Below are 22,453 nucleotides of genomic sequence, written 5' to 3'. Positions count from 1 at the left end.
CTGCTGCTCCCCTCAGCAGAGTGTTTCTGTTGTCTGTCTGTTCTGCTCCCTGCTTTGTCTCTGGTGAATCCTCTCACCCTCCTGCACCCCTTGCCTGTACCCCAGCTCTTGCATAAAAATAAATAATTTTTTAAATAAATACATAAAAATAAAAATATTCTGAGAAAGGGCCCATAAATTTTATTAGACTACTAAAAAAGTACATGGCACAAAAAAATTTAAGAATCTCTAGTCCGGAGGATATAATTCAAACTCTTATAAATGACATTCAAAACTTTTCTGGAATCTATTGGATATGGAGCATTTTCTGGCCAAAGATGAGCCTATTAGAGTCTTTCTTTTTTTTTTTAATTTTTAATAGAGGCATGTTTTATTTGTTTGTTTGTTTGTTTTGTTTATACATGCACTGGGTACAGTCAGAAGCTCGGGAGGGTGAGAGAATTCACCAGAGCCAGAGTGGGGAGCAGAGCAGGCAGAAGGACCAAAGTACACTGCTGAGGGGAGCAGCAGGTGGCAGAAGAGGTCTGCGCGCCATGTGGGACCCTCCTCCTGTGGCCGGGGAGCAGCCGGGGATCGAACCAGCGCCACAGAGGCCGCGGGCAGCTTTGCAACCCAGCGCTCAACTGCTGCGCCACTGGGGAGGCCCCTATTAGAGTCTTTCTTAATGATTTAAGATTAAGAGAGCTGCTTTCTGAAATTCTGAATATGTTAGATTGTTGTTGTTGTTACTATTGCTCATGTTGTAACATTGAGCATGGAGTTAGGAAGAAATGTTTAGGACTCCCACTGTATGTTAGAGAACACTGGTTCCTCAGCAAGTGAAATGATGGGGTGAAGATTATGGTCTAGCTCGTTTTATAGCCAGAACTGAAACTCACGACTTTTTATTTCCAGCCTGGAGTTCAAACCAACGGAACCCACTGCTTTCACTGAATCTCAAGAATTGCACCTGCTTCTATGACAAAGAATAGAAATGAAACCCATTCATTACTGGCCTGTGACATATTTAGTAGCATTCAGAAACTCAATTTCTATGACCATCTTTATTCACTTATTTAAAGCAGAAGTTGTAATGGAAAAAATTGAAGACAATTTATGCACTTAACTAGAACCAGAAAACTCAAGATGTTATGCAACTTCAATTTTTAAATAGCATTTTCTTCCACCTCAGAATCACAAGCTTAGGAAAAATAGTCAACCTTTGTTTTGAAGCCTCTGGCTTTTGTCATTTCATGGCAAATTTTAAAATGCTTAAAGATAACATCTTTGATTCTTTCTGGCTGGAAAGATGAAGCCAGTCTAATAACAAATGCCAGTATTCGAACTTCAAAACCTATATACACTGCTAAGTCATTCCCTATTTATGATCTATCATCCTTTCTGAGGAATAAAAAATGTTGCATAGACTATATGGACAGAAGGGGGGAAATTAAATTTAACAGCTTTCTGCAACAGACATGCCTTTCTCTAGAGACAACGCCAATTATCTTAACTGTTATAAGAAGTTAATTGTTAGTGGCCTTCCCTCTGCCAGCTTGCTTCAAGTTCAGTCCCCAAACAAGCAGATTGTCTTCAAAGTAAATAAAGATTCATTGCAGGGATGGGGGAATGTGAGTCCTTCATTTGGAGGCAATGACCCAAATGCTTCTTATTCATTCACTCTCTGATTTTCACTGTGACTCCAAACAGATGACAAGTTGCCCCAGCTTTGAACTCAACAGCTGTCTACCCTCACCACCTCACTTTCCCTCACCTTCCTTAATATGATCCTGCCCAGCCCTTCTCTAATATGATCTTCCAGTATATCCTTCTCTATCAGAACTATGTTTGACCTAGTCACTGTATACATTCACAGTCCCTACAGAGATCTTTATTCAATGTGCTGGCTCTTCTCTCGATACCAGCCCAGGTTCAAAGGAATTAGGTCTTTTTCATGCTGTTTGTTCTACTATGCCTCCCCCTAGATGTTGTGGGTCCCTCTTAACCACTTTCATGTTTTATCAAAAGCAAACATAATAATACTAATGACTGCAGAGTGCAAATAGGAGAGGATCTATTCCTTTAAACAAAAAGGGAACATGTTGCAACAGGAATATCATTTTCACCAGCAAGACATGGCTTCATTTGAGAAGGGATTGGCAAATTGTCAGGATACACTAGCTTTCTTTCTTCTATCCACCATCTTTCTGGTCTCTTGAGCATAGCTAAGAAAAGGAAATCAAAATTGAATTCTGATAGCCCCATTTCATATAGTGTTATTTTTAATGTCAAAAACTGCCACTGTTATTATTTGGGTCAGTATATATAATCTTCTATGCACTAGCAGAATGCTGTCTTAAATGCCCCCTGGCCCCTTTTGATTGTTCTGTTGGACCATACCAGGTAAGTATGTGGATAAACAGAGATATTGTGAAAATGTGATGTAAATCTTGCTTCTGGCTGGACTTCAGGTTGCAGAGAAATTCTAGAATGACTGTAGATGATGCCACATTCGTGGGAATAGGCAAGGGAAAGTTTTGTTCCTTTGCATTAAATACCATGGCATTCTGTCATTCAAATCCAGATTCATCTCCCAGTCTTCTCCTTCTACTTACATTCCTGATATATTGAGTTTGCTCTAGTGCCCCACACATACCTAATGTTTCTTTCGCTATTCACATTTTTATGCACTAACTTCTAATTGCCTATGATGCCCTCCATTCTGTGCTCTCAATCTGTATTTGCCTTTATAAATTCCTGTTTTTTTCTGCTCTCATAGAAACATACTTGAACCACTCACACTTGACTCAGTTCCCTGTTAGACTTCTACCACTTCATTTAACTTATTAATTCTTAACCATATTACATTCATATTATCTATTTATAGGCCAGCCTCTTCCCCAAGATTGGGAGTTCACTGATGTCAAGGAATTTCTCTGATTACTTTTGCATTGCCAATAGTTAACACATAATATGAGCTCAAAAATATTTAACTAAATTGAATGTGTGCTCTTATTTCTCCAGAACATTTCTCCATGCAATAGCTGAATCAGTTGTTTTCCTAGCATACCATTAACCATATGCTCAGACAACAAAACTCTTCATATTGAGTCAGTGTATGGCTTGTAGAGAAACCTGTAAATAGACAGAAAAGAAATTCTTTGGTCATATCAAGTATTTTCTAAAAAAAAATGAGGATTTTAGTAATTTCCTTGTTTTGCTATATGTTGATGGGTCTTTGTTTGCAAGTTTTGTTCAGGAGCTAAGAACTGAAGTTCTATATATAAGAAAGGAAAAATGTTGCCGCGACAGAGGACAATCCTGGAATTGAGAGAAAGAGAGAGTTCTATAAGCAAGCTGGAAAGATGGAAAATGACTGAGTCCCACCATGAAGAGATGCTTCCTGTTACCCACCCTGTGCTTACATCTGCAGTCAGTGTTACTAATTCACAGAAGTGTGGGACGTGTCTATTTCTGTGAAAACTGGAGACAGGCACACGGGATAAGCGTGTGTGTGCAAGATAGGGGAACAGAAAAGAACACGAGAGCCAGAAATTATGGAATGGGTAGCAGTCCTGAGAAATTTTGATTACTCAGACATAAAATTTGCTGGGATTGAAATCAAGCATATCTAGCTTTCTGAGAAGAAAAGCAGTAGTGGCTAATATGTAGAACCACACATAAATAAATAAGTAAATAAATATTTCAACAATATAATATGCAGCACTACACTATCTGCACTTGAAAAGACATGGCAGGAGTCCATGAGAAAGGATCTCTAATTAAGAGTCTCCAAGCAAAAATAGTAAAATTAAGAGATCATCAGATTTTCAGGAAGACAAAGATAATGTGGGGCCAGTTTTATTGGGAAAAATAAACTTGTTTAGAAAAAAACAGTGTTGAAGCTACACTCTGAGTAATCTGGAGAAATCAGTTATAACTGGATATCATTTAGAAAGATAATAACCACAAGTATGAACAGCAGTTTAGAAAAAAAAAAAAAAAGGAACCAATCACTCTGACTAGGGCAAGGGTGTATTTGAGACAAACAATATATTTTTCATCCAGAAATACAGCATCTCACCTCTTTGAACTGGTATCAAATAGCTTAGCATTCTGACGAAATGCTTTCATTCAGCTATCAATCATTTCATTACCAATTTTTATGCTCTAAAAACCAGGCGAACCTATTAAGAACTTTCAGGAATAAAAGTAACCTGAGCATCTATGACTAACAATTTTGAATTTCCCCTGTGGTCCTTTACTAACAACAGTATTTGAATTGTTTTGACTAAGACAATTCTTTCTTTTATTATACTCTGCCAACTGACCCCAGCACTTTATATCATATTAAATTCTTTCTCAGTCCCTGGTATCACTGAAGCTCAATTTCTCACCTTGGCACCTAGAAAATCAGTTAACTATATAATGCTTTGTAAATTTCCATTAACATTTTATGAAGAATTATTGTGGCTATTTTATATTTATTCATACCACAGATGCTCATTGCTTTTATCAGAGAGACTGAGCAGAGTGTTCTAATTTGTTTCTCATTTAGAGCAACCATTAAAAAACCCTGGAAAAGGACTGGCAGGGATCAAATCCATGATAACCTCCCCACTGAGTTATCTGAGGTTAGGAAAATTATACCATTTATCTCTATAATTATTTCTATATGTGTAAATTGTTGATGCTAATGCTAATCTAAAATCTCAGGTGGCTATTAAAACGTCATGGCTATTTATTTGGGATCAAAGAATTAGAACTTGGGGTACACAGATTTATGCATAAAAACAAAAAATGCTTTCAAGAGGGATAAATTTGGGAGCTTTTTATGGAAGAAAAAGAGGAAGACAAGTGGTTAAATAAAAAGAGTTGAGTAGGTAGAAGGGGCTTAAACTATTCTTGGCCGTTCGTGATTGGTTACTGATTCTAATCAATCACTATGGATGAAAAGGAAAGTGACTGATTCTATCTTTCTGCTAAAAGTCCATAATCATTCCTAGTTATCTGGATGACTTCTCAAATAATTGTTTGTTTAACGCGTTCTTAAAACAACTGCTTTGATCAATCTTAAGGTCTTTCACTAAGTTCAACTGGGACAAGCAATGCAATTTATCTCTAAGGACTGACTTGTTCCATTTTAAAAATGGTTTTAGAAATTAACTTTCTACACTAATAACAGTAGTTACTTTGTAAGGATTAAGTGGGTTAATGTTAATGTTCACTGTAATGATATATTTTGCTAAGCATTGGGACAAATGATTTCTGCTTTTTTTGGTAATTCTTTTCTAGAAACTGCATCACCATACCAATCAAATTATAATTCATTCTCTATCAGTTGAACAAAGTGCTTGGGAAATGGGTTTCTGCCCACTTTGACTTTGATTTTTTGTTTAACTGAGAGATAAGTAGATTCCAAAAATAACAATTTTAAGAGGGCTGCTTTAACGTATTATGATTAAAATGATCCTATCTTTCTTTGCTTAATGTTAAATGTATGCAGAGTCTAATGTCCTTATTCTGATCAATAATCCCTATAGCTGTATGTGTATCAGGTATATGTGAGAATGGATTAATTGTATTCCGTATACTGACCATAGAATCAAAAGGGTTTCAGTACTTTGTTTTTTAAAAAAAATGCTACAACCAACATATTTTCCTATCTACAACGTCAGTTGTTATCATAGCGGTTACACAACACTCCACTTAGAATCCCAATTAGTTACATGAAATAAAGATTTCATACAGCACTAGAATCATAAGTCCAATTTCTGAGTCCAACTAATAACTCTTATTTTCATTATGTAAATATCAATACCACTTTGCATTCTGTCTCAGAATGACCACTAAAACCATCACTTTGGAAAAAATATGAAGAATAGTTGTTTGCAAAAAACACATGTATTTGTTGTTCTAAACTAAGCATGCTCCATTTTGTCCACTTTCAATATATGGTGTTTGTTCATAAGTTTAAACTGGGCTATCACAAGTTCCAGCATGGTAAATAGTCAGAAAAAAAAGAGACAAGCTTTTAAGTGGTTAACCTACAAAAGGCCATTTATTAGCATTCTTTCTGAACAAATATAAAAGTCCATGCTTCCACATTTTCTTTCTGCCCAGAAAAACTCATTATTTTGGATGTGATTAATGTGCCTTTACTTCAATACCACTGACACATATATTCAATCATATGGATCACACACTTAATAAAAACTTGCCATAAGTGAATTGTTGGAAAAGCAGCAAAATCAACTGTAATTTAATTGATATCTTCAGGAATTAAGATACCTATTCCAGTGAGAATAGAACCACTCTAAATATTACATGATTAACTTTGTTATTTATTTTGCTAGAAACAAAAAAAAAATACAGCATCATATTGGACAATGTATAATTGGGGTTTATGTTCAAAATAACTGAAACTATCCCAAAAGTCTTTTACAAACATATGCTTCAAAAATATTTCATCAGAAACCTAAATACAATGAGGCTTGTTGGTATTTCAAGTGTTAACTTTTGATAGTGCCTGATGAAAATATTTTTTAATATTTAGGGGTAAGAAGCTAAGGCCTATAAGTAAAACTGAAAGACATGATAGACCATGATTTTTCAAGGTAGATACAGGGAAGCTGAAGAAAGTCAAAGTCAACTGTACTCAAATCAGGACTTGCAATGCTGAATTGGTTACTGAGAGAAACTGATATTATGCATGTACAGAAAATTGATAAAAACCAGTTTTTATGTTTTCTGCTGTGTTCCTATGTGTTCTGTCCTGAAGGAAAGGATTGTGAAAATAATATCTTTCAATGCACATGACTATTTCTCCCCAGCTACTTTAGCCAAAAAGGTGAAAAAAAAAAAAAGAATAGCATATATATTTTTTCTATTTCAAGAAATTCATCTAAAATTTTCCTGGGACCTAGGAGACAGGGATCAGCTGAATCCATTACAGAAGAACATAAGCAATGGCATACAGGATGGTCTTTCTTCTACTGAATACAAGTTCTGTGTTTAAAATATCTATCAAAAGATAATGTGTGGGGGCCTCCCTGGTGGCACAGCAGTTGAGCACTGGGTTGCAAAGCTGCCCGCAGCCTCTGCAGCACCGGTTCGATCCCCGGCTGCTCCCCTGGCCACCAGAGGAGGGTCCCGCATGGTGCGCAGACCTCTCCTGCCGCCCGCTGCTCCCCTCAGCGGTGTACTTCAGTCCTTCTGCCTGTTCTGCTCCCTGCTCTGGCTCTGGTGAATCCTCTCACCCTCCCGTGCTTCTGACTGTACCCAGTGCTTGTATAAATAAATAAATAAATCTTTAAAAAAATAATAATAATGTGTGGGAAGGAAGTTCTTTTGCCTGTGGCCATATCCAGTGGTTTAATGGAGCAGCTAGTGCAGAACAAGAGCCAAAGGTTAAATTTTCAAGAATTTTGTCAACTAATTGTTAGACACAGCTACTATTAAAAGCTACATAAACTCCAAATTGAAAAATTATATTAAACAAAAGTAGTCATTTCACAATCATTTTTAAACACATCTTACTATTAACTATACTCATGAGTTTATTTATGCAATTTTTAATCGGTATAATGGAAAAACTATGTAATGGCAGGTTCTGTCAAGCTCTTTCCAATTCTATGTTCAGTGACAATACATTGGTAGCTTGAAATTGGCCATGCCAGAAGTATTTACATCATGGAAAGTATCAAATGCTATGAATCAGGGCTGATTTATTGTTTAATTGATTATCTCAACTGAAAGTAATAGAAAATACTAATAATGAAGATTAAATTTAAAATGGATCTTGTCTCTAACTGCTATATTATGAATTGCTCCCAAATGAGGAAAAATTTTTCTGTTATTCAAAAACTATTATTCAATTCAGCAAAGAAATCACTTGCATGACTGAAGAATAAATACAGTTGCAACAAACATCTTTACTGTTTCACTTTTATCTTACTCATTAAAATAAATGAAAATATCAATCAACAATCATGTTTCATCTACACTCATTTATCAATGTCATTAGTGACTCTTTTGTCAAATCCAATAGTAATAAAACATGTATTTATAGTCTGACTTTGTCAGATCATTGAATTGCAACCACAGGAAGGCTACAGATGAGAGTTTAACAAAATCAGCAAAGCATTCACTGAGAATCAACTGAATTCTCAGAATTTACAATAAAGAATATTATTTCATTATTATTCTAAGATGTTGGGCTCTGTGACCATTAGATCATTAAAATTTGCTGTAAACTTAAGTACACATTTGTACATGTGCTCTTTTATCAGAGAACATGTTAAGAATCTCCAGTGCAGTCAATATCCAAGTTATGGAGCATCCTCTAACAGTATTCTATACCAAGGGAGACCAAAATGAGGAATGGGCACAATGGACTATGGGTGACTTGGCAGTCGGTTTGGTGCAGGAGCATACACCTGAAGGGGGTGAGCCTATACTTCTAAATCATACATAGTGTTGTAAGCCAGTGATACCTCCGTCAGTCAATGAACCAATAAGTAAATAAAATGAATAAATATACCTCAGCTGAGTGATGGGGCCTCTGTTTTTGCTTGCTTCTGCTCTTTAGAAATTCCCTATAAGTCAGAGACCATACATAATATGTGTTCACTTGATCAAAGTGTTTTCCCAGTGTTTATTCACTGATATTTCCATAATTTGGAATCTAGAAAACCTATAGAAACGTATGTCACTATCACAGTGTAGGGTAAGGTAAAAAGTATCAGGCTTTTCAGCCTGCTGGATCAGAAAACCTGCAGTGTCCATTCCTGCCTTTACACACAGGCATCAATAATAGGAGATGAGTTTCACTCTCAGTCAAGCAAGCAGGAGATGAATAAAAGGATGGAGATGCAGGAAGAAGGGACCACACTGGGAATGGAACAAGAAAATAATGAGAGTGCTGGAATATGATCAAGAAAGCATTCCAGGGCTTGTCGCATTAGTGGTTTTCTAAATTGAGGTGCAGCCATAGTAATTGGTTGTAAGTGCAGGTTGTTTTTTTTTTTTTCATTTTAAAATATTAGTAACACCTACAACAAACTATGCATTGTCCTAGGTGCAGGAGTATAGCAGTGAAGAAGACGCACTTAGCATCTGCCCTCAGACTCTCTAAGATTGGGAAGAAGAACTTCTTTGTCATTTTGTTTCTATGGAAGCATATTTCTTTTCTATTTCTATTGCAGTACTTGTCCTTTTCTTGGCCTTATTCAGAGCTGTGCCATCCAAACCTATTAAGAGAAATAACTTGATTTTAAATATTTTTACACATTTATGATACTATATTCCACCAACTTAGTGTTATATTCCTCTATTCCCTAGACATCCCTTCATCTCTTTGTTAAAATAGACTTCTTCTTATCCTTCCTTCCACCTAATTCTCTGACCACATAATTCTGTTATTCCCCAGTCCTTTATTCCACTCCAACCACACCACACTCTGCTATTCCACAGGTATGCCAGATTGGGGACTCTGCACTTGATATTCCCTATGCCTGGAAAGTTCTTTCATGGAGATACCCACATTGAATCTTAGTTCAATGTCAATTTCTCCATAAGACCTGCTCTGACTATTATGTGGGTGTTATGTGTACCAGTGTGGCTAGCCTACAGCATCCAGTCGTTTGATCAAGCACTAGTCTAGATCTTCCTTAGAAGGCATTTGGTAGATGTGATTAACATTTACAATGAGTTGGTTTCAAGCAAGTTACTTTTATTAGTGTGACAGGGATTCACCTAATCAGTTGAAGGCCTTAACAATAAAAACTGAGGTTTCCTGGAAGTGAGTTCCACCTCAAGATCATAGCACATATCCTTCTTGAGTTCCCAGACTGCCGGCCTGTCCATTGGATTTCAAAACTGTCCAGTCCCTAAAAACGTGTAGCAGTCAAGGGTCTCCCTAGTGGCGTAAGGGGTTAAGTACAGCACTGTGAAGCTATCCGCAGCCTCTGCGGCATGAGTTCGATCCCCAGCTGACCAGGGAGCTACCCACATGGTACAGCAGACCTCTCCTGCCTCACCAACTGCTCTCCTTGGCAGTATATTTCAGTCAGTCTGCCTGTTCTGCTCCCCACTCTGTCTCCAGTGAATCGTCTCACCCCACCCCCTGCACCTCTGGCCTGTACCCCAGTTCTTGTATGCATAAATAAATAAATCTTTGGGGAAAAAACATGTGAGTCAAACCCTTAAAAATTCTCTTTCTCTCATTTTCTCTCTCAACAGGGAGTTAAATTAGGATTTGAACTCACCTAGTCCTTTTCTAGGGCCCCTTAATAGTGCCCTTGGAAGAGAAAAAAAGATTCATTTCAGCCTATCTGATAAAAGACAGGAACTGAGTATGATGGAGGACAGGAATAGAAATAAAACTAAAAAGGAGGTGCATCACAAGACCAGAAACCTGGCTCACACAAGGAGGTAAGGGTATAAGAGATTAGCATAGCCATTGACACAGCTATGGAAACCAAGATCCTTAGGTGCAGATGACACTGTTGAGGAAACTAGTATCCTTAGGAGCAGACTATGATCCTTAGGCACGGGTGCCTAGATTACAAAGCATAACATCCAAGCAGGTATCCCAGGGCACATCCAAAGGTAAAGATATGGGGCTTGAGCCCATTGTAGCATCTCCAGTCCCTTTCAAATTCTACATAGTTATCCAAAATTAGCAACCAACTGACAGCTCACAAGGAGTGAGCCCCTCCCAAACAGAAGAAGACTGTATTAGTTCAGTCTCTGCCCACCTGTGACTATTCAGGTGCCTCTTTTCACTAACTCTCTCTCTCTGCAGGGCAGTAGCTTCCTGCCTGCCTGTGACCTGTCAAAGCCACCCACCTGCAACCATGCAGGCCTCTCTTAGCAAACCTGTCCCTTCGGGGGCAGCTCTTCCTGCCCACTTGTGTCTATGCAAGTGTCTTTTACTGTTTTTTCCCTCTTCTAATAAACCTGCCCTTTAAATATAACTAACGTCTCTGTCTCGTGGAGAAACTTGCCTGGGAAACTCACCGTGTGTCAATGAACCGGGAGCTCTGGTGAAACCTTTCCCAGACTGAACCCAAGAACCTCCGCTCTCCAAACCCACAGACTCCAAAAACCACAAATATATCTCACGGAGGCCACTGGGATAGGAGAAAAAAGATTTTAAGAAATTCTAAAATGTGTGTGTATGAGGGGTATGTGTGTGGAGATGTGTGTGTGTGTGTGTGGGGGTGTTACAGAACCAATAGGAGAACCCTGATCAATATGCGGCCCTAGTTAGAATGCACTACCTGGAAATCCCAAACACCATTATTTTTCTATGTTCACCCTCATAGAATTCTTCGCATTAAAATATATTCTTTAATTGGCTTTTTTTATAGTTTATTATTTATTGACTGTCTTCCACCCACACTAGAAAGAAATACCACAAAGGCAGGGAATGTTGCTGGTTTTATTCACAGATTTGCCTCGGTGAATAAAGCCAATCAAAACAATGCCTGACACATGGTGGGTGCTGAATAAATATTGTTTCAATGTGAAATGGACTACGTCCTCCAAATACAATGTACACACAAAAATTATGATCACATTGATTCAAAACAACTTTGCCACCACTATCTGATATTTAATAATATTATTATTAATGTTATTTCCTATAATTTGAAGAGAACTTGTTATATATAAGATATGGTACCAGTATATTTTGGTTACATCCTTTAAAATCACAAGAACCCCACATAACCCTAGGTGCTATGATTATTCTTTGTTTTCTAATGAGGATACTGATTTACTGAGAGATTAAATGACTTAGCCACAATTATGTAGGTCACAAGAAAACAAGGATTTACTCAGTAGAGTAAAACTCTCATTGATCATCCTATAGGTCCTATGTTCTTAATTACTCTGATACTGGGGACAATTGGAGGTATTGTATCTTTACTGCAGTTCTCAAATGACAACACATGATCAGAATGACGAATGAATTAAACTTGGCCAGTTAGTCTGTAAGTGCAATAGGTTTTTCCTAATGGGATCCATCTCAAATGTATACACTTCTAGTAATTTGTCTTGTTTTCACTCTGACTTAAGGCAAGACTAGAGTTTTAGTTTTTAATTTTAGGCTTTCATCTTCCCACTCATATTCTTCCACGGTTATGAACAGTTCATCTCTAATTTAAAACTATGAACTACAAATCTTCCTAATAGCCATGCATCTCACCTCAGGACAGCCTTCCAACTGCCTGAGTTTGATTATTGTTTGCCAGGCTAGTTGACAATTGAGGCTAGTTCTTATCAAACAATTATAATAGGTAGTATAATAATAAGCAATCTAAGAGACATATTCATTCATCATTTTTCCCTAATTATTTTCCAGAGTGAAGTACATGTGAGTGTAAAATCAAGTTGCTTTACACTTTCAGGAAATAACCAGAGATTGGATGGGAGCAGATTAGCTGCAATTAAAGGTATGGTTCAAGAATTTTCCCAATGTAAAAAGGCTCTAAGAATGGCCTCCCTGGTAGTGCAGGAACTAAAGACAGCAATATCAAGTTACTGTCAGCCACCACAGCACAAATTCCATCCCTGGCTGGCCAGGGAGCAACCCAATAGCACAGCAGACCTCTTCTGTCTCGCCCACTGCTCCCCTCAGCAGCGTATTTCAGTAGATCTGCCTGTTCTGCTCCCTACTCTCTTTCTCTGGTGAATCCTCTCATCCCCCATACCTCACATCTGTACCCCAGTTCTTGTATGCATAAATAAAATAAATCTAAAAAAAGGCTCTAAGAAATACCTGAGTCTGAGATTACGTGCTCAATGTGTAGAGGAAAGTTAAGGGTGGCTGCCAGTGTCCATGAAAGCACAATGACAATTGTGAAAGTTAATAAATTTTATTCCTCAAAGGTGTTCAAATTACATCTAAGGTGATGGAATTTTCCTTTGTTTTATGATATCAAAATTAGATATTTTTCTAATAAGAATCTACTACTTTATTCCCTCATTAAGAAATCAATCTTAAGGGTTGAACAAGCTCTAGATAGTCACCTTAGTATACAAACATGCAACCTTTGGATTCAGGTCACCCATTGTATTACTTTGATTTGCAAATGATAGAGGCATAAACTGGCTTAGGCAAAAGATAAAAATTTCAGTCTTACATAAATAAAAGTTGAGAACAAGTTAGAGTAGCAACATCTGAATGCAGGCACTCTCCATTTCGCAGCACTGCTTTATTCTCTATTGTCTTTATTCCCAGCAGATTTCTCACAGTGTATTAGTAAGATGGCCACCAGTGACCAGGATCCCCCTCTGAATTGCTTAGCAGCTCTACTTGGAATGAGGTACCAAAATACTTTCATATCTTCTTTTGAAAATTTTCAGATATGAGTTTTGGATTTGAGTCCTATCCATGTGGTTGGTTTTGCTAGTTGTAATGAACATATCAACATATAAAGTTGATATGTTGTAATGAACATATCAACATATAAAGCTTACAAGTAAAATCGAAAATATTAAGATGCCTGCAAGCACTGTGAGTGAACGTATCTGAGGCCACATACTCAGTATTAAAGACTAATAAAGCAGATAGTGCCTGACCCTAAGCCTGATAAAAAGATATATATAAAAAAAGCCTCCACCTGAAGCAGACTCAGAGCAGTCCTAACAATTGGCTTAGAGAAAAGGACTTGCTGGAGGCTACTCTTCTGGAGTATAGTAGCTGACTCCCTTTGGACTCAGACTCACTCTCCAGCAAAACCTCTCCTCACCCTGCTCATCACTCCCTACTCCCTGGTTTGGCACACAGCTCTGCTGCCCAAAAACCAGCGGCCTACTCCCTGACAGTGGCACAAGCTGCCTATCAGCTCAACACCCTGCCCAACCATCCACCCTGCAGGCCCTTGAGCCTAGAGATTCCACGGCTGGAGGACTTCCACTTAGGTGGAAGGCCGAGCTAGACACATGGCAGCTACTGTCTTCAGTCAAAGGTACTTTGGGAACTTGGGGTTGGCTTGCCTGTATGAACTTAAGAGTGTGCGTGTGACCAATATAGGAATACAATTCTCTTTGAGAGCCAGCTTCTGACTGAAGCTTATCTATCACGCTCACGACACTAGTCCTTCCTCAATATATCAATGAAGACAGGGAGAAAGAATATTCTTATTGACCAAGCCTGTGTCATATGTTGACCCTACTAGTTTTGAGGATATATCAGTAAGTACATCCAAAAATATAGTCTCAGTGTTGAGGAAAGGTGTATCCTTCCTCACTAGTCACTAAAATAGTCCACTATTCACTCCACCTTATTTAAGAAACAGGATCTCAAACAACAGAAAACATGAGGGGTGCAAGTATCTCTTCAAATTTGTGGTTTTGTATTTTTTGGGTAAATACCCAGATGTGAGAACTGGATCATGGAATTTCTATTTTAAATTTTTTGAAGACTCTCCATACTGCTTTCCATAATGGCTGTGCCAACTTACAATCCTTCCCACAGTGTGTAAGTTTTTTGGGGAATCTAAATGGATGACTGAAAATACAGAGAGTATGGGGTACCATGGAGTACAAATAGCATATACAGCTAAATGCCATTTATTGGGAAGTCATCTGTCAAACCTAACCAGTTAAGGGAGTCAGGATGGCAGAAATAATGAAAGAAAAGTAACATATACCGTGAGTCCACGTTTAACAACTGTTAATTGTGCACCTACTTTTTCGTGTTACTATTCTAGGTGCTTTAGATGCAATACTGAACAAAACCAAGTGCCTCCCCTCTAGAGACTTCATTCCATGGTAGTCTAGTATGTATGAAGGCCTTTCTGAATGTTGCCTCTTAATATTCAGGAGACTCCATCATAGTAGATGCAGTGGAGATTATTTATTCTTTTTATTCATTTTTTTTTGTGTGTGTGTGTGTGTGTGTGTGTGATAGGCAGTCATTTCCCCTTCTTGTGGAAAATAGCCTTTGTGTGAAATCTCTTTTAAGTCTGTAAATCAAGACCAATTCTGTGGTCTCCTAGTCAAATTGTTATGGTAGAACAATTGGACTCTCTTTCTAGGAACCTTGATACTTGCCGAGAGCAATCCAAGGGTGAAGAAGAAAGCAGGGGAGACCATTCATTGCAGTAGTGCTATCTGAGATTATACAGCATTTCTTTCTCTGCAACACTCCATGGCTGTGCTGCTGCCTGCCCACCCAAGAACCCTGGTTTTACTCCTTACCTACAAATGCTGTGAATTTCCCCAACAGCCTTTTATTACATTCCTATTCTGTTAAATTTACCAATCTGTTACTAGTGACCAATGAACCCTAGTGCAAAAGGTATCATCAGCATAATGTTATCTTTGAGGAAACTAAGACACAAAGAAGTTAAAATCATGCCCAAGGTCACAAAGGTGTTAAGTGTGTTTGATCCCAAAGGTCAAGTCATTCTGTCATACAATGTTGCATGCCTGGAAATAGGGAAGTTAGTAGCTGGTTGTACCTGACACTTGTTTCTTGGAGAATTTGTTAAATGATGGAAGTGACATGAAAGCACACAAAATAAGACTTTTCTCCTCTTTACGGAAGAATGAAAACTCCAGAAAAGGCAAATTGCCTGGAGGCTCCAAGTAAGACCTATTGTCTAAAGAAATGCTATAGGGGTTCTTTAAAGGCATTTATTAAAATGCTTCCTCTAATCCTGTATTTTCAGTTTCTTTAATGCTTAACATGATTAAGTTCCCCAATACCCTAAAAATGAAAAATAGTGATGCCAAGGCTCACAATGTCAACTAAATTCCATGGCAAAATAACTTTAGGCAAAAAAAATTTGTATATAATCGGTGATGAGATGTGTATTTTATGTATATTGGGAACCGCTACAATTACTTAAGTGTTTTAGAGAAGTTCTCAAATCACCCTGATTTCCCAAAGGATTAGATCAGTAGATTCTACACATTTTTTATAGTGTATTGGTCAAATCCTTTGCAGTGCTTATAATTTACACAGTGGCGTACAGATTAGCACAGGCTAAGTAAGATCTAGCATTCAACAAAGTGCAGATGAATTAAACATAAATATTGCTTATTACATGTGTTCATCTGCTTAATTATTTCTATTTTATTTTTTATAAAGTTGAAGATAGAACACAAAAGAAAAGGCAGGTAAAATGAGGAAATCTGAGACAGTTCTAGAAAAGAATAAGTGGGGTGAATAATTAAAAAAGAGGGTAGAACAGTGTGATTCTAATTGTGAGTGGCTTACACACTCTTGCATCTAAGTTTTCAACCATCAAGAGAAAAGAAAATATAAACAACTACCTCAATCATAACAACAGCAACAAACAACATAAGTTCAGGAGGAGTACAAACAGGTCTGGTTCTAAGTCTTCTTGAAAGAGTCCTAACTGCATAGACCTTTACATTATAGCAACAACCACTTAAGAGTAAATAAGAAAATGTCTTCAAAGGTATTTTATTATCTCATCCTTCACTATGGGTTAAAAACATTGTTGTTATTTAGGGCAAACCCCAATATAAAATGGGTTGCCTGACTGTGGGTCCTCATCAGTGCCCTTAAAGGGGACTTATTAATGCTAAACTGCAGACATACACAAAAGGTTGATAAAAGGTACATTTATAAGGGGAGGGGAAATGGGGGAAAGAATAATTCAGGGAGAAAAAGAGGGAGATAAATTCGTAAATGCATCCTACCCCATCGGCTGACCTGGAATCCCAATGACCCACGGAGCTGGCAAAAACCTAGCATACCTCGTGGCCAAGCCTGCCACCACCCTGGCCACATGGCCAGTTAAATACCTAAACCAAGAGCCTAGTTGCTTAACTCTGCCCTCAGGTCCTCACAAGCTTCCCTTTGGTGACCATGGGATTTGTAGTTCCCAGTGGCGTGGGGGTGGAGTCCACAAAGCCTGTATGGAGTTTGCTCAGGACATCCTTCACCCCTATGACTGTGACCAATGCAATAATAAAAGAACCGTAAAGAGAAGAGAATGAATGTGGAGAATACAAGGTCCGTAAAGAATGATATTTATGGGGTCTATAACCAAGACGAAAATGCATACCTTGTGCAAAGATGAAAAATGATGTAAAAAATATATAAAATTTAAAATAATAATAATAAATACATTCAAATTAAAAAAAAGAAAAAAGGTCTTTGGTAGTTTCATTCATACCTGATATATGCAAACTATTGCCACAATCTCTCTTAGTTGTGTATTTTCTTAAGATGTTTTTGTCACAGCATAGGAGAGATAAATCACTGAGAGGTAAATTGCTTGGTTTTAACCACATTTTTCCTGATACACAAAGCAAATGCCAGTTACTGTCATAGTCTCATCCACCACAGGAACACCCTTAAGTTATGGTTATTTAAAGAAAAATAACAAAACTGATTTGAGACGGATACTCTTTTAAGCCAAAGGCAAACTAATTACATAAACGTAGTATTATGTTATACTTATTATACTGCAGACCCAACAAATTAAAATTCATTTGAACTTCTAAATTTTTAACATTAAAGAAGGGCATTTCTTTGTCTTGTATGGAATTCTGTTAGATTATCAAAAGCAATTAAAGAATCAATTATTAAAAATAGTTTGAATATCTAATATGAACTTCAGACTCATCATGAAGCAACACTCACATTTTGTTTCAAATGTTTTGATAAATTAGGTATTTTATTTCTTAACCTAGTTGTAAAATTTTAAAAACTCAAACCAAAAAACCCAATGAGAGCTATTTTCTAGTTATTTGTAACTAATTTGTCTCAGCATTGTAATTAAAGCTGATGCACACACATTTATTTGAGGGAGTAAGGAGACAGCATATTTGAATTGGCTACAATTAAAAACAGTATTACAATTCATTTTTTCACTTATGTGTTAGGCAGGGCCTTTAGGATATGATGGTGTAAATAATAATTTAGGACATTCACATTTCAAATGAAGCATATATATTCATAATTGCAAAATGATTTTAAGAATATTCCAGTTGTATGAATTTTGGAGAAAATGTTATTTTCTGCAGTATTACTACGCTCAAATGGTTGGAATCATGATTGTTCTTTTTCTATTATAGCCAGTGTACAATTCTTATGACTTGATTTTAAAAAAGAAATATGCTGTAAACCTTTATCAATGTGTATATGTATTTTTAGAATGTTTGAATCATCTGAATGCCAATAGTTTGTTTTCTCTTGCTCTCAATATCAAAGAAAATTATAAATTCACCTGCATTGCATCTCATGTTAATGATCTTGGGTTAGTTTTATATGCATTGCTTTTAAACAGTATTTAAACTTTTTTTGGTGTGGGCATCATCTGAGTTTTCTTCTGTTGTACTTAGTCATTTACTATTTTAATATTTAAGGTAAAGAATCTTTAAAATAACTCATTAGAAACCATCTTCAGGGCCTCCCCTGGTGGCGCAGCGGTTAAGCGCTGGGCTGCAAAGCTCCCCGCAGACTCTGTAGCGCTGGTTTGATCCCAGGCCTCCAGCAAGGGTCCCACTTGGCGTGCAGACCTCTCCTGCCACCCGCTGCTCCCCTCAGCAGTGTATTTCGTCAGTCTGCCTGCTCTGGCTCTGGTGAATTCTCTCACCCTCCCGCGCTTCTGACTGTACCCAGTGCTTGTATGTATAAATAAATAAATCTTAAAAAAAAAAAGATGTTTTTGTCACATTAGAGATAATAAAAAACAATTAAGACACACCCCCTAAAAAAAGAATTGTATTTAGTGAGTGATAGTTCTTAAGATCCCACTGACAAAGAAACTGACTTCATAGTTCCAAGGGAAGTCCAGGTAAATACTAGAAAAAGTTTTGCTTATTTTTTTTTTCTTTTATGACAGTGTTATTGGACTTATTCATAAGAACTGAGCTCATTTTTTCACTATTAAATTTATGTTCAATTGCTTTTGGAATTGCAAGAGCCAGTGAGGATTTTTCTTTTGGCATATCTTAATTTCTCAAAAGATATAGATAATTCTCTCCAGATAAGTAGATTTGAGACCTCCCATGGGGATAGGTCACCTGAAGGTCTTCAGAACTAATAAAATAATTGCCAAATAAATATTAATTCTATTATGAATTTTTTTCTCAGAATTACAACTTAAGATTGGAGCATCCCTAAACCCTGGATATCTCAAACCTTAAGTAATGCTATGGTTAAAAGCAATGACTTTACGAACATACAAAATTGGGTTGTCTCCAGTCACTGATTATATAGTCTTAGAATCTGGCATTATTATATCTCTGTCCATTCTTATTTTTTTTTCTTCTAGAAAATATGAATGATTATACTAACTTCTCAATGTTGCTAAGAAAATTAAATGACAATAAATGTCATTACCTTAGTGGTCAGCAAATGGTAGATGCACGAACAGTTAACAGTGGCATCATCTGATGTGCCTGCAAGTGTGCAGGTGTGATTGAGGATCTCCTACCTGTCAAATACTCTATTAACACAAAGAAAACATCAATACAAGCCTAGTTCCAAGCAAATAATTCAATTTTGTGGAAGATAAGAAAAAAAAAAACAAAATACCAAAGCTCATGATAAATCATAACTTTAAAATGAATTCTGAAAACAAAGCCAACATTTAGAAAAAAAATTTTAAAAATAAAAAATCAAGATCATCCTTAAAAATATAGTACAATTATCAATTTTGACAGATTTTGAATCCAAATCAGAGATTTTGCCATTTTTGTTTTATTAAATTGACACTATTTTGTTACCTTTCCTTTTAGCTAAGTATTCCTAATTCTTAGTAAGCCTGTCATTAGAAAATATTCAGATTATTTCCAGCCAAACTTAGCCTCACCTTGCTCCTGAAATGTGGCTGGCAAAACATTTGCAAAATAGCAGAAGGGAGAACAGGCTATAAGGAGATATTTTGTGCATTAGACTGTGCTTTCTCACAAATGGGGTGAACCTTCCTTAGTGGACCAATGGATGGATAGAAAGAACCAGATATCTGAAATGAGTTGCATGGGGTCACAGTAATATAGCAGTGGAGAAACTTCCATTGGGCAGAACTCAAGTAGCCCTTTGCAAGCACCCCACAAGAAGCTTTGTTTGAAACTCAGTCTTCTATTTCTAATTGAGAGCTAAAAAATATGTTTTATTTTTTTCCATTTTAAATGAATGCTATTATTTCATGATAAACAGATAGTTACACTGGCTTCATATAACACTTGTCTCTCTCAAGCTTATAAGAACAATTTTCTTGAGTAGAACTCCTCTTTATTGGCAATTGTCAAGAAGCCTTATAACTACCAAATGCTATATAAATGTATACAGTTGTTATTATGGCCATCTCATTAGTAATTTGATGATGTTAAATATAATCGTCTTATCATGAAAAAGACTTTGACATGTCTTCATATAAATAAATGACAACCTTAAAAGTTGCTACTAATGGGGGCCTCCCCAGTGGCGCAACGGTTGAGTGCTGGGTTGTGAAGCTGCCCGTAGCCTCTGCAGCGCTGGTTCGATCCCCGGCTGCTCCCCAGTCACCAGAGGAGGGTCCCGCATGGCACGCAGACCTCTCCTGCCGCCCGCTGCTCCCCTCAGCAGTGTACTTCCGTCCTTCTGCCTGCTCTGCTCCCCGCTCTGACTCTGGTGAATTCTCTCACCCTCCCGCGCTTCTGACTGTACCCAGTGCTTGTATAAATAAATAAATCTTAAAAAAAAAAAAAGTTGCTACTAATGGAGAAGGGGGGTAAAGAAGATGCACTTAGAGCTCATGAATGTTGTGGTATTATTTTACACCAAGACATAAATTCTTTTTCTTCTAAGATAAGTTCATGCTTTTATTTGCCATTTTTAGTTTTGATTACTAAAATATTATGCATTCATTGGAAAAGAATAGGCTAACTTCAGAAAAACTAATGAAAGAAAATATAACTGAGGAGATTAAGGTAATAAAGTATAGACCACACTTAAGGATCACTGCTGTAAATACTTTGGAAAATATCTGGCTAGGTTTTTACACATGAGTACACATAAATAATATTTACTTCTCCAAATTCAAATCACACTAGACACCCTTTTCTGTAACAGCCCACTTAATAAACAGTCATGAAAATAATTCATGTTATTACACATTGTAATATATCATGAGCTTTAGTATCTATAAATTGAGTTTGAATACATACAGATTGCTTAAGCATTAACTAAACATGGATTCCTAAGTTTTGACAACAAAAATCCTATAGCAAATATCCACATATATAAAACACTGTCCCTAGCTAAGTTACTATGTTTGTCTCTAGGTCAAGCAGCCCTCTAACAATTTAGTCATTTTCTTGGGACCAAATAAAGATGGTAGAGACTGCTTACTGAAACTCACCAGGTGCCTCTTCATGAGATCTGTCCCTATCCTAGCAAGGATTTTCTTGCAAGCCTTACTCAACAGGGTCAATTTTCCAAGTTGCTCATATTCAATAAAAGTATTTCTTGAATCCACCTCTTAAGTCAGATCTTTACCTTCACAAACAAACCCTCACAACAGAATAAAAATTTATGTCATGGTCCAGTAAGGTACATTTTCAGAGTTCCCATCTGTATTAGTTTCTTACCTTGAAGTCTTCAGTATGTTCCAATTAAACATATATAATAAAATCTCTTAACATAAGACTTGTACCATTTATCAAATTAAGAGAAGTACTAAATAGCAAATAGGAAAAAGATAAAAGATCCTATTTTTAAGTGTCTTTAAAGCCAAAGCAAGCCATAAAAGGAATCAGATGAAAGGGAATGAATGTATCAATAGAACAACACCACAATAACAGCCACAGACTTAGAAAAAGGAAACACAGATACTAATGAAGCTCTTTTCATTGTCCTAAACTGAGGAGATTAAGGGAATAAAGTACAGACAAAAGTGCTGAGCATCCTTCCTTTAGACTAGGGCAACTGAGACCCTCTCTGGAGTCCCACACTTTATCAAGCCTTAACCTGGGTCTCTTCTGCCATGTCTTTGTACTAGAAGGAATTCAGATGATGGCCTCTCCCAGAGTCTAGCCCTCCCTTTCCTAATGAACCTTTTTCTAAATACAAAGGACACTGAAGTCTATGGCAGCGTGACCAAAGACTCAGCTCTTGAACCTGTGCTGGTTCCTTTTCAACAGACCTTACTGCGAGAGTACACACCTTAAACCTGAAAGTGGTGAAAAGGTTTAAGGAAATGGAAGGTATTTGGATATGAGTTTTGTAGTGTCCACTGGAAATGGCCAAGCCTCTTATGGGCCAGAGAAGAATACAGTTGGTAGCCCCTTGCCAGATTCTGCTAACTTTGGGAAGAACCTACTCCTCTGATGCCTTATGCTATATCTGATCTATTTTATGTCATTATCCATTTCAGCATCACTCTTTTTAAGCCTGGAGATACTTCTTTAGGGATAAATCAATTAAAATTTATTAAGGCAATGCATATTTGGAAATCAAATTTTAGGAAGCAAACTGTGAGCCAAAACTAGGTGA

This window comes from Talpa europaea (genome assembly GCF_964194135.1).
Source record: "Talpa europaea genome assembly, chromosome: 1".
In the NCBI taxonomy this organism is placed as follows: domain Eukaryota; kingdom Metazoa; phylum Chordata; class Mammalia; order Eulipotyphla; family Talpidae; genus Talpa; species Talpa europaea.
The sequence above is the reverse complement of the archived record's forward strand: the minus strand, read 5'-3'. Positions refer to the sequence as shown.